Below are 13,647 nucleotides of genomic sequence, written 5' to 3'. Positions count from 1 at the left end.
GAATCTACGCCACCAGCTCTCCAGTTCTCAGGTCTTCAAACTACACCACAAGCTTTCCTGGGCTTCCAGCTTGCAGATGGCAAATTATGGGCCTCCATAATTGCATGACCCAATCCTTATAATAAATCCTATGTATTATAGTAAGAATAGGTAGATCATAGATAAATAGATAGATAGATACATACATACATACATACATAGATAATTTCCTATTGGTTCTATTTCTCTGGAGAACCCTGACTAATACGTTGCACAAGTCTGATGCCTGAGATTAATAGCAAACATGGCTGGCCCTGGTACAACAGTAAGAAATTAGGCCAGAATTTTGATATTAGATCTGGGTAACATGCAGTTTGTACAAGAGGCTTGAGAAGGCACCTTCCAGGGCTTTCCAATACCTGGTCCTCTCCATTTCGACAGGAGACAATCACACCATGAAATCCCTAATGAGGGAGCTAGAAGCTCTGCTCACCCTACAACCTCCAAGCTGGAAGCCACCTCATGTACTGTGTTGAAAACTCTGCCATTTGTTCTCAGTTCAGGAAGGTGTAACTTGTAGCAGGTTTGTGTCAGCATGTGAGCCAATTTCAGGACAGGGGTCATGCCTCTTTTTGACTGAAGATGTAGCTCTGAGCCAAGCCGGGTAGATCTGAAGGGAATGAGCACTCTTTCTGTGAGAAGTCATCAAAGTTTGTGTTCTGCTTCTGCCTCTTTAGCATGGACCTTGCCCATTCCCTGAGAAGCTGTGTCCCACTTCTCTGAGTCCAGACAAGAATCGGGGGATACACAAGGTTCTCTCTCTCTCCCTCTCTCTCTCTTCCCCTCCCTTCCCTTCTCCTTCCTTCCTTCCTTTCTTCCATCCTTCCCTCCTTCCTTTTTTCTCCATTCAAATTTATGTTTGTTTTGAGTACCCATAAAAATTTTTTCTGAGCTGGACCTGATCTGAGGCCTAAAATATGGGAAACTCTGATCCAAGCAAATAAAATCTTCTAGAAATCAAAATACACAAAGCAGTATCTAGTCTTTATAAAATAATTAAAATATATTCTACTTTTGCCAATAAACTAAGTCTTGTTAGGTTAGAATTTTGAAGTAGGTATTCAACAGCCTTCTCAGTTAAATAAGGCACTTCTTCTTTGCAATATGTAACTTGTTGCTGTAAGAACTTTGGTCAAAAACAGAGTCAGCAAGGTCTTAGGATAGAAGGATAAATAATGTTAGTTATGTCATAAAGGCAGCAGTGATAGAGGATACATTTTCAAGCATAGATCCATATGGCTGGATTTGAAAGAATGTGTGTATATGATCTGTTTAAACTGATCTCTCCTTTTGTTCTCTGAAATTTCACCATTAGAGATTCAGTCCTTTGCTATAAATATTGCCCAGTCCCTGCACTTAACATGTAGCTATTTCTGAAGGAATTAACATATTAAGTGTCTAAGAAAGCATGAGTATACTAAAAGTGAAATAGGAACAGGAGGCGAAATGCAACAAAGACTCATTCCCAAGGGTTTACCCTAGGGTGTTTTTAATTAGGTTTCATTTTTTTGCAAATGAAAAGTAATTAAAATAGAAATCTAGTAAAGGCTTCCATCAAATATTTTAAAAATGAAAAAAATGAGCATTCACAATGATATTTGATTAGCATTTTCATTACCAATTTTCCTTTATCCTTGTCTACAAATGTCAGCATATAGACTGGGCTTCTTTGGTTTTGCTTTCTTTCATAGCTTCATGTTTTAAGCCCAGAAAATCTGGCCATTAGAAATTTATTTTTAAATGGATTAAGTGCTCTCCCAGGAGCCATCTTTAAACTTTTCCATCTATATTTTGATAAAACTCCACATGAAGTCAATAACAAATTAGAACATAAATATTTAAGCAGCTCAAAGATAAAATGAGAGCTTCCTTCTTTCTCTCTTTTTTATGTTGCTGGTAATATGCCAAACAGAGAGAGGAATTAAGGGTCTTGGGGAATATGTCAAAAGCCTCTGCTTGTGCAAACAAGAAAAACCTAGCAAAAGGTCACTAATCCAAGAGAGGCTGGTGTCACCTTGGAGTTGATCTCATTCACTTCAGGAATTCCTAATACTCTCTCCATCTTCTTCCTAGAAGTTTTTAATGCAGGAGGAAAGGCACTAATGATTTTTCTCGTGGGGCTTTTGCCCTTAATGAAGGCTTGCTATTAGAACTCTGCTATTTTTATTTAATGTACAGGAAATTCTATTTATTTTCAAAGGACACCTAAAGAAGAAAAGGGTTCTTCATTTCAAAAGCAAATCAGATGAAATAAGGAGCAGACAGAGTATCCCCATTGAAAGAAACAAAGAATCAGTGAAATGAATATATGCTAATATATGCAAAGACGATTTCAGAAAGTGATGAACTTAAACAGATAAAACCCTGAATAAGCCACCCATTTGCTAAAAATCACTCCGAAAAGACTGTTTACTGGGATCACCTAGGCATGGAGATTGTCTATCAAGGAATGAAACTTATCTGTTCTGTGTGCCGAGATAAGATCTCCTGCCAGGGAGGATTTTTCTCAGGCTTTCATGATAATTGTAGATATTTGATTGCAAATCAGAATGTTTGTTCTACCTAATGAACAAAAGCACTGGATTAGTCATAGCTGGTATTAAAAGTTGTTTTTGTTTACAGCATGATTTAGACTCTAATGTTCTTGGAGTACTCCAAGAACATTCTCAAATGGCATGTTTGTAGCACACACTAGTTCCCACTTTGTTCAAGCTGGAAACTGACAAATAAGTCTCCGCTTGCCCTTGACTAACAGAAGCATCTCCAGGCTGTGCTCTGACTAATAGGCAAGTGTGGGGAACAGTCCGGAGGACAGTGGTTTGTTCTGATTCACTTCCATTTCATTAAGGATAGGAGAAGGCATTCAGTGTCATGTCATGTCATGTTCTGTCATGTCCTGTCATGTCATTAAAGGTGTACTTTCAGAGTAACTTCATGATGTTTTCATCTAGCCGAAGGATAATAACACAAGGGATATTGAGAGGGGATGCCCAGCCAATCTCTCTAATCCATCTCCATGGGAAGGTAGAATGACTAGAATGCATGCATTCGTTCATCCAGCAAATATTGATTAAGCAAGTTCCAGGTACTGAGCCTGATGTTGCAGATATGACAATCAGCAAGAGAAACACTTTCCCTTACCACCTTTCCAGACACACACAACTGAGCTTACATTGTCCAGCTGTATGAAATTTGAGCAAAAATGAACATAAAGTCAACAGTATTTGTATTCAACTGTCAATTATTAGCAAGGAAGGGAGTCGATGTCTGCCTTATAGAAACCAGAATGTTAGCACCGAGAGAAAAAATGCGGACCATCTCTTTGTTAGGAGAGGTGATGAAATGGGATCAGAAAGCTTAAAGGTTTCACATGGGTATTTGAGTGGTAAAGTCAAAACTTGAACTCAGACTCTACTCTTCATCTGCAGCTTCTGCACCACCCCACAAGGCCTCCTTCTCCCACACCCCCACCATCCATGTTTGCTTCAGAGAAAGACAAAGTCTAATTTCTGAATGATGGCTACATAGATTACATCACGATGTAGTTAATGACAAAAGCAAGACTTCAATACATGCATACTTTAAATAACACATTAGGCTTATCACTGCTGATATCTTTAATTATGCCAAGGCAAAACTGGAGACAATCTAATGGGAAATACAGATTACTTGTTAAAATTATTAACAGAGTTAATGTGCTTACACTTGTTTACGTGTACTGGAATCAGCTCAGATATTTGACTGCAATGACAATATGTGTAAAGATCAATTAAAAGTCATAGAGCTGAGATATTGGATTTCCAGACCCTAATAGGATTTCATCTGCACTTGCTATATTATGTTATACAATTATAATTGAGCTTCCATCAAACCACAGAATCTGTCACCTCACCAATTTATTTTCCAAGCACTAATGAAACTTATTTCTTGCTGAGAATGCTTTTAAAAGCATAACCCTGAGGAAGAGAGGTGACACAAGAGATGATAGGCTTCTATTTACTTAGCAAACCTAGGTAAAAACTTGGACATAGGTAAAGTGAATTTGACAGTTTTAGGAGGGTCCTCAGCAGGCATTTGTTCATATTATGAAGAGCACCGAAGTGCTTTCAAAAAGAACTGTAAACAACACATACAACTCATGCTCACTTTAAGCCCTAATATCAGATTGATTCTCCGCCTCTTTATTGTAAGGTAGTCAAGCTAAAGGCAGAATTGATACAATATTTTCCTCTGGATCTTTCTTAATTATTTTTCCCAAATTGATATCATGCATTGAATTATAAAACAGACGTCTCTGTAAAAGAACTTAGTGAGGCTACTTTCACTTGATAAAATGAAAATTCTCTTTCCAATTTTGTTCAGAGAAGGGAAGACAATATCTAGAGACCATAGTGTAATACAGCTGTAAGATGACAAACATCTGGAATGACAGAACAATGATACTCTTTGGAGAGACTCAAAGCTCCTATAATAATAATCTTGTGCTCCTCAAACTGACCTGTGATTGTACAGTGACGAGTGAGATGGACAGCTACCCCTGGCTGGCAGGGAGTGTAATTCCTTAGAATCATTTATTTACAGACAGTCATTAAGGGACACTAGAGATCATGTGATGTGGACCTCAACAGGAAAACCCCTGCCTGACAGATGTATGGCCAGATCCACCTGACATATCCAGGAATGAGACATTCACCTCACTGAAACAATTGCCAGACAATTGTCAGAAAGTTCTTCCTCGTGCCTTGCTGCTATCTTCCCCTTTGTAACTTTAAGCCTACCCTCTGAAGCCCCACAGTGCAGTTCAGGTCAAGAAGTACTTACTCTGTACCCACGTATTCCCAACAGACAGAGCAGATCGCAGGAGCTCAGCTGCCCTTTTCTTCAGCAGTCCTAACTCCTCTTCCTCACCCGTGGGTTTGTGATGGAGAATACTTGGACTGGGACACACTTCCCAATTCTACGATGCAATGCATGAGCTCAGAGCACACCTACACTCATTTTCTTTGGACATATAATATTTTAATAGATGCACTCTTGACTGGTCATTTGGAGACAATAAATTTAATCAAAACATTTTGTAAGCAATGCTATACTAAATATTTGAAAATCTCTCTCATGTATCCTCTTCACTCTACCTCTCCTGACTAATGCTCAATTCTCTTAATGAATTTATTCTCTGTCCTCTAAGAGAGAGTTTTCCTGAGGGTATCCAGGTCACCCCTCACACCCAATCAGTCACCAAGTCCTGCTAATAGTACCTCTTTTAAAGCTCTTTATCCCAAACTCCCACCCTGCTGCAGGCCACTGCCATCCCTCAGCAGGTGACTGCAGCAGCTTCCCATGCATCTCTGTGCCTCCATCCTTGCTCCCTTCCAATTACTGCTTTAGATCATCATCAGTGATCTTTCCAAAATATTAATCTCACCATGCCACACCCCTGCTGAAAACCCTCAGTAGCTCCCAATTGCTCTGAAGTCCAAACCCTTTATCTTCTCTAACATAAACTCTTTATAATCTGATCTCTTCTTAATTTCTCTTATCTCTTATCTCTCTCCAGTCTCCCCCTTGGAAATCTTAGCCCCAGGCAAAGAAAACTCCTTTCAGTTTCAACAACATGCTACATGGCCTTTGCCCATGTTGTTTCCTGTACATGAAACATTCTCTCCTAAATCTTCACCAACAACCCCTTCTCCCAGCTAATGCAGGCTTCCAGTCTTACATTGCCCTTCCTCAAGGACATGTTCTCGGACACTTAGGACACCAGCCATGCGTTCCCACGGAACCTTTCAATTCCCCGGGCCTCATGCTCATCACACGTTTGTTCATTACTTATTCTATTGCCTCTCTTCCTCTCTAAAACATCAGCTCTCTGACGGCAAAGCCCATGCCGTCTTGTTTACCATTGCACAGTGCCTAGTACACAGCACATGGCTATACACGTTTTTGAAGGAAGAGGAAGAAAGGAGGGACAGGGGACAAGGGCAGCTCTGAAGACACTCTGCCTTCCTCACCATTTTGCCCAAGTCTGACTCTGGCGACTTCCTATACCTTTATTGAACTACCATTCTTTAAAATCGGATTGTCAGCAAGAATTCAAGTGTTATCTATTGAATTGCAGCAGAGCTCAATTCCCCAGATGTGTACTGTTTAGGTTTGGTTTATCCTTCTCTCTCTTTTAACCTGTTATCCAAAGCATCATCAGAAAAGATGATGCTGATAAGTGATGGTTCTATTTGCCTTAAAACTTTCCCTTCAAGGCATGGATGTAGGTATGCTTTCAGAGGCTGCTGAAAATATCATACTTCATGGAGGGAGGGGGAACATACTGGTTTTACCATATTTTTATGGTGAACTTAAAATGCTGAAGTGGTGTGGGATACATTGTCCTGGAAATTGCTCTCAGGCCTCCAATGACTTGGATGGATTCAGGATGAGGACTGTGAGATTTATGGTTATGACTGCAGTTTAAACCCATAAACCACAAATGCATATCTGACTGGAAATAAAAAGGAACTGAGTGTTACATCCTCCTAAGCAGATTCTTCCATAGAGTAATGTTGGAGAGGAATCTAGCCCCGAGTGCTTAACTTTGCAATTCAGAAGAGTTGTGACTTAGCTACCCTTATATAACATGGGCAGCTTTTCATTATGTTTATTTGATGCAGTGTTATTGAGGCAATATTTCATATGAATAATTCATTTCTACTCCAACTTTATCTAGCAAAGTCAAAAGCAGAATCCTAAATTTCAAAACAGATCAAAGAGTTCCTTAAATAAATTGGAAATGCCTTGAGTTGCCTGCTTTCTAAATCTCCCTGTCTTGTCTATGCATTAAGCAAGCACTTACTATGGGTGGTTAGATACCAAAATTATTAAATGTTCACAGCTCTCCCTGCATTTTCTTCGGCAAAGATGAATTTTAGTGCTCCAGTTTTGCACTGTTTCTTCTTGTTCTTATCCAGAAATTGAGTTCTATGAGAGCAAATCACATCCAAGTAATTTTTTTTTACATATTTTTAACTTCGGTTGTACATGCCTGACTTTCTGAGGCCATCTCAGCCCTGATTCCCTTCTGTTCACTGGCCAGCCTGATGAACACAGCGGGCAGGCTGGGGTGAATAAAACAGAGCAATTACATTTGGATGCTCAAGACTGCCAGCTGCCTGGGGACGCCTCACCACAGCCTCCCCATCGTGGCTATCCTCCTTTCAGATCTTACCAAGTCATGCAAGAAAGTCGCCCTTCAAAATGATTGACATCCAAAGACTTGCCCAGGCTTTATCCAGCCACGAGAGTTGCAAACAAGAATGGAGCAATCAGAGAGAAAAATTTAAAACGGAGGGAAAAAAAGTACTCAGAATCACTGAATCATACCTAAGTGTACTTTTTTTTTTTTAATGCCTTCAGGTCAATAGGAAAAAAATTAAAATAACTAAAAGATCTCTTCAAACCATCAAAGAATGCTCACTTCGTAGATGACTGTGTTAGAAAGGGCCTCAGAGGCAGTCATCTGGCCATCTTGTTGTGTCCCAGAGGAAGACCATGTTTCCTGGCTGGGGCAGGTAAGCATTTGGGGAAGAGTGTGATGGAGACAAAGAAGTACAACAAACACAGGCATCAGAAAACTCTAACTTCCAATTGTAACTCAGCCACTTACCAGCTAGGGGGCCTTAGGCAACGTGACATACATTTCTAGATCTGTGTAACAGAGGAATAATACTACCTACTTTATGAGATGTTACTGGAAAACATAAATAAGTTGATATTTGTAGAGTGTCTAGTACATAGTAGGAAATGGCAACTCTTATTCAGTAATCTGGATTAAGTGTCTACTCTTCGGATTTATGTAGATATTCTGGAGGTGTTTACTGTTGCCTGTAGCACCGTGTGTTGAAGCTGAGTAAAAATATCTGCTACAAACATATTCCCTTAGTCACTTATCTCTGGAGTAGATATGTTTAGTTGCTTACCCAATAGCCAGATCTACCCGCTGCTTCCTCTGGGTGGAGCCTGTTTCCATCATGGAGGCTCAAAATGCCACATACTCATTTCCCATCATGCCTGTGGCTACGCATAAATAAGAGTTGCTGGGAACTTCTGGGAAGGAGTGTCTTCCCTGATAAAAGAAAGAAGAATGTGAGGAGAAAACCCTTTCCCACTCTCCAATCTTTCTGTCACATAAGGATATCCTTCAAGCTGCTGCAGCCACCTTAAATCTTGAGGAAACAGCCGAAACAGACTCTGACCTTACTCATTAATACCAGAGAGCCATTGAACTAACCCACAAATGACCTAGCACCACACTCCTTGTCATGTGAGATAATGAAGTACTTTCCTCATTTAAAATATAGCCCCTCTCATTATTTATAACTGAACAATACAGCCCTTATTTCCTTTTCTTCCTCCAGGGCATCAAGAGACTCTTTCCATTTTATGTTTGAGCATTTGAGCAGGAGTATGCAGAAGTTATTAAACAGGAGTTTATCTTTATGAATAATGCTAATGAATTTTCCAGAGAGGTTGGGTAACTCATCCAATGTCACACAGCCAACAGCAGAGAAGAATTGGAACTCAAGTCTATCTGACTCAAAGGCCAGTCTTTTCAGAACACTGCTACTACATACATGTAGCTGTTAGCCAGTCCAAGAAGAAATACTTTAAGTAGGTATATTTCCCTTTTCTTTTCTACCTCTCCTTTCAGTTTCTATTCTGCATAATTCTAAATCTCCCAAAGTTTCACCTCCTTAAGCAAACTGACGTTGTGAAATTTCCCCTTCTTTGTCCTCCTGTTCTGGGTTCCATTTCCTCAGGAAGCCAATATGTCTAAAAAGTTAAAGCTAGATAATAAGTAAATTTCTTTAATGGGATCCTAGTTTGGAGAGTGCCTTCAATGGAAGTTTTCAATGCCCTAGTGGACACAAAGGGCTGGTTCAGCCAATAGGAGTTAACTGAGGGGTATGGAGCATGATTAGAATCCGTTTATTCCTTAAGCAGGTACTTATTAAGCACCTCACTTACTATGCCAACAGTATTCTAGATGCTAGGAATATAGCACTAAACCAAATAAATTCTCTCCCTTCATAAAATTTAAACTCCAGCTGAGGAGAGATAATTTAAAAATAAATATGTAATATTTCAAATGGTGAAAACTGCTCTAAAGAAAAATAAAGCAGGCTAACAAGAAGAGATTGGTGGGGGTAGACTGTCTCATTAAGAGTGAGCAGGACACACCATGCAAAGAAAAGGACGTAAATGTTAACAATATGACAATATAAAATTCATGGAAAAGTACAATGGGAGAGGAAAGTGAAGAAAACTGCAAGAAAGCTATTACCCTCTTCTTATAAAGTAGGACATCAAGAAATACTGCTAAACTGGATTGAACAAAAAAGAGAAAATTAACCATATTACTTAAAGTTACAAAGATGATCAGTAGAAAAACTAAAAAATCCTAGAGAAGAAAGGATAGGAGAAGGGATATTTTAAGAGAGCTAAATCCTCATTTTTCATTTCTAGAAGTCAATAGAAACTGCTTAATTGAGAAAATAGGTGTTATCTCACTTGCTAACTTTCACTGATCAGTGGTGGCTGCCTGGGGGTCTCCTGAGTAGAACTCCATACACAAGACCAGCTCTTTAAGAAAGTGGACTGTAATCAATTAATTAGTGCCGTCTGTCATGGAGGCAGAAAGTATCGATGATAGCCCATAGTCCAAGAACTGTCATCTCCATTTGGAGCAACGCCGAGTCATTTGGATATGGGATGGCCCAGGGCAAGGCGAGAGCAATAGCAGCAGTAAGAATAGGTTACACCAGATTAGAGAAAGAGAAATAGGATGATAAGGGGATTCCTGATACGATGGATTCTTATGTCATACTTTTCATTTTGATTGACAACATTCTGAAATGTACAAGGGAGATAAACTATAGAGAAGACTGACAGAAAAGAGTTAGCTTTACATCACTAATATAAGAATTAGGTGTGTTGGGCTTCAAACCCTGCCTTTCCGAAGTCTCAGAGAAGAATTTAAGCAACAGAGTTTCTAAGACGTGTGCCTTCCTTGGCTGGATTGTATCCAGTGACTCATTTAAAGTCAGTGAAATGTACTTTGGGTATTGTAAACCTTCAGTGGAGAAAACTTACTGTTGGTCCAATGAAGCCCTCCCTGCCGTACCAATTACCTAAACAGAGGATGCCAAAATACCAGGGTCCCAGCTGTACCATCATGCCAAATCCTGGGAACACAAACAAAGCTTGAAATCTTGTCTCTAATTAAATCATGTGGTGCCTGGTGACTCTGCTGGCCACCTACTCAGCAGAAAATCATGTGAAACTCTGAGCCGGCTCCCTTGGTGGCTAATGTCTCTAATAAAGACACAACCCCCAGCCTGTCTGTGCTCCCCAGGACTGGCACCAAATGAAGAGGACAGCAACACTTGTGGTTATCAAAAGGGCACGGTTAGAAAGCTGCCTACTCACTAAACAAAGCAACAGTGAAGCTTCATTAACACTTCAGTACTCTAAGTCCGTCTCCACCTCGGTGACAAGCACCCAGAGAGGTGACTATTGCAAAGAGCCCTACACTAGAGGTCTCATTCACACCCCAGCTCTGATACGTTTACTAACTTGTTCAACCTATATTCTGCCCAATCCTATGCTAAGTGATAGACGACCCAGGGTCTCCCACTCCAGTACCCCAGGCTCCATCAGTATCTGGGGCACCTCACTTTACAGTGTTAATTCCTAGGCATAAATTGTTTCCAGTGTGGACAGACAGGCTGCCTCTGTGCTGAGCATCCCATTGTCCATGAGGAATGATTAGTGGAGCCCTGCCTCCAAACACCTCTCCCACTTGGTCCAGGAGCCTAAAGTTAGACACTTATCCCTTTAGATTCCTTATTAAATGCCCCTATAGAAATGGTTCTGCACAGTTATCAGCCATTAACACCTTAGTATGATATGTTCCCAGAGGAGAGCCTACTGTGTGCCTTAAATAGACTCTATAATCCTCAAAGTACTCCAGCAGGACCTAACCATTCTAACCATTCAACACACACACACACACACACACACACACACACAATTTTTTGAGGACCTACTATGTGCAGGGCATTTGTGCTCAGGTGGAAGATGGTTTGGCATGTCATAACTAAAGGTAAATCACGTATGGCCCTGAGCACCATCTAGTAGGAGTGATAAGACACATACATAAATAAATATTATACAGTGAATTTATTGCCATGACAAAGGTACATAGTATTATGTTTGGGATGTAGTTGTGCTAGAGACCAAGCTAGGACCTAGACATTCATTCAACACCTATTTATAGAGCACAAATGGACTCACTCATATGAGAGACTTGCAGGACCAAAGACTTTAATGTCAGAAAAAAACCAGGGTATCTGTGGGGTGCATATGCAAGTGAGGGGTAAAGAAGGAAAAATGGAGAGACTCATAAGACTATCAGTTTGGGGTAGGATGATGGGAAAGGGGGGAAATGGGATATAAAATTAGAAAAATCAAGAGGTGACAGATCATGGAAGATTTTGTATGTCACACTAGAGAGTTCTAACCTTATTCTATGGTCAATAGAAATTGGGGGGCTATAGAAATTTTAGGGCTGTAAATTGACATAATCAAGACACTGCTTTCTACAAATTAACCTGGCAACAACATATGGAAGCAATTAAACTAAAGATAAATAAGGTAGGAGACCAGTGAGGAAATTACTGAGTGCTCAAAGAAAGAGGGAATAAGGGCATGAGCTGAACATTTGACAGTGGAAACAGAGAGGAGGATAAATGCTGGCATTACTGGGTTCTGAAATAGCCATCATCAGCTCCTTAAGCCCAAGTCTTGGGTCATATTTTCTACCGAGCATACCACATGGTGCCTGGCACAGAGTAGGCACGGGATAAATGTCAGAGGTAGGTAAATGGATGGATGAGGGAGAGGGAGGAATTAAAGATGGCGATGCTTGGGGCTAGATGTCTGGCACCACCTTTGGAATAGGTTTGGGAAAATGAACCATGATGGATCCATGTTGTTGACTGAGGGAAATAAGAGATCAGAAAATACCTGGATCATGGGGTTTGGAGACAGCACAAGGGACCTGGGATTTTGACAGGAGAAAGACAGAAAGCAGGAAAGAACAGCAAGGGGCTGATTCTAGGCTGCCTCTCAGAACAGGGGGTTCAGACTTGATACCCCATGGGTTCAGGGGGTGGCTGACCCCTCCGAGGACTGTCAGGCAAAAAGGAGGTTGATAAGCATTGCAGCAGGACAAGTGCTGGCATGCGGCACTGGTTACAAATACAGGATTTGCACTCAGAATTCTGACAGGCCTGTGCAGGAATCCTGATTATACCACTTACTTAACCAGGTCACGTTATTAGAAATATCCAGGTCTTGATTTGCTCCTTGATAGAGATAATCATACCAAATAGGGTTATTCAGGAGATGGAAGAGATAGCAGCTGTCCACCAAAAATGCTCACTCTCTGAAACTTGCACAGTCTGAGTCACTGCTAGGAGGAAACCACCCAGCCAGACAGCTGCATAACCCAGTCCCCCTTGTGGCCAAGTACTCCATGTGTTAGACAAAAGAATGTGAGCAGAAAAGACACATGCCTCTTCTGGCCAGGACTTTTTAAGGAGCAGGTAAACCTTTTCTACTCACTTTTCCCCAGCTAAGTGCTAGAGGCAGAGGATCCCAGGTCCTGGAGGATGTGCAGCAGCCCCATGGACAAGGCCTTCATAGCAAACCATCGTGTGGAGGAAAGCTGCCCTGGGACCACAGCTCCAGCAACAGAGGGCCCTGTGGACAAGAAATAGCCTCTTTGGTGTCAAAACACTGCAATTCTGTGGTTTATCTGTGATGGCAGGACACCTCATGCTAACAGATGCAGCAAGGATTACCGGATAAATAAGAGATAAAGCATGTAGGACTCTATCTACTCATGGTAAGTACTCAATAAACGGTAGCCAGAAAAAAAAAGTTAGAAGAAGAAGAAAAAAGAAAAATAGAACTTGCGACAATGAGCAAAGAGGATGGTTCTAGGGAGCTCTGAGATCTGTGGGGTCTGGCAGCTCTTTCTTTTGTTTAGGGCCTGAAGCAAGGTCTTAACCTAGTAGAAGTGAAGGTACTTTTGAGAATCTAAAGAGAGGGACACTTTCACAGGAATGAATGAATTAATGATAGTTCATGGGCCTCCTGAACCCGATCTTTGTACAAAACACACACACACACACACACACACACACACACACACACACACACACACACACACACACACACACACTTCCCGCCAGCCCCAACTGATGCGCACACATGCTTATCCATCTCCCCACCCCCAAGCCAGGTTAAATTCTTTGGCTTGGAATTTGGAGCTGCTGACAACCTCCTACCTCCTCACCCTAGAGCCCATCTGCCAGGCCTGTGACAGACAGAATAATGACCCCTTGAAAGATGTCCATATCCCAGTTGCCAGAACCTGTGAATGTGTCACCTCACCTGGCAAAAGGGATCTTGCGGATTGATTAAGCTAAGGATCTTGAAATGAGATTATCCTGGATTATCCAGGTGGGCCCAATGTCATCACAAAGGTCC

The 13,647-nt window shown here is 41.0% G+C and overlaps 1 long non-coding RNA gene across 10 annotated transcripts in view; it reads right to left on the bottom strand.

The window, feature by feature from the left end:
* The window catches only part of LOC307193759, a 681,048-nt gene that overhangs the window by 271,014 nt on the left and 396,387 nt on the right, over positions 1 to 13,647 (bottom strand). Inside the window, exon 5 of one of the 10 annotated variants that reach the window (XR_013830403.1) lies at positions 8,010 to 8,155. The exons of the other annotated variants lie outside the window; for them this stretch is intronic. This is a non-coding gene — a long non-coding RNA (uncharacterized lncRNA). The remainder of the gene's footprint in view (positions 1 to 8,009; positions 8,156 to 13,647) is intronic. 10 annotated transcript variants of the gene reach the window in all.

Source organism: Stenella coeruleoalba (genome assembly GCF_951394435.1).
Source record: "Stenella coeruleoalba genome assembly, chromosome: 11".
Lineage (NCBI taxonomy): Eukaryota > Metazoa > Chordata > Mammalia > Artiodactyla > Delphinidae > Stenella > Stenella coeruleoalba.
This window is presented reverse-complemented; position numbering and strand designations above follow the sequence as displayed.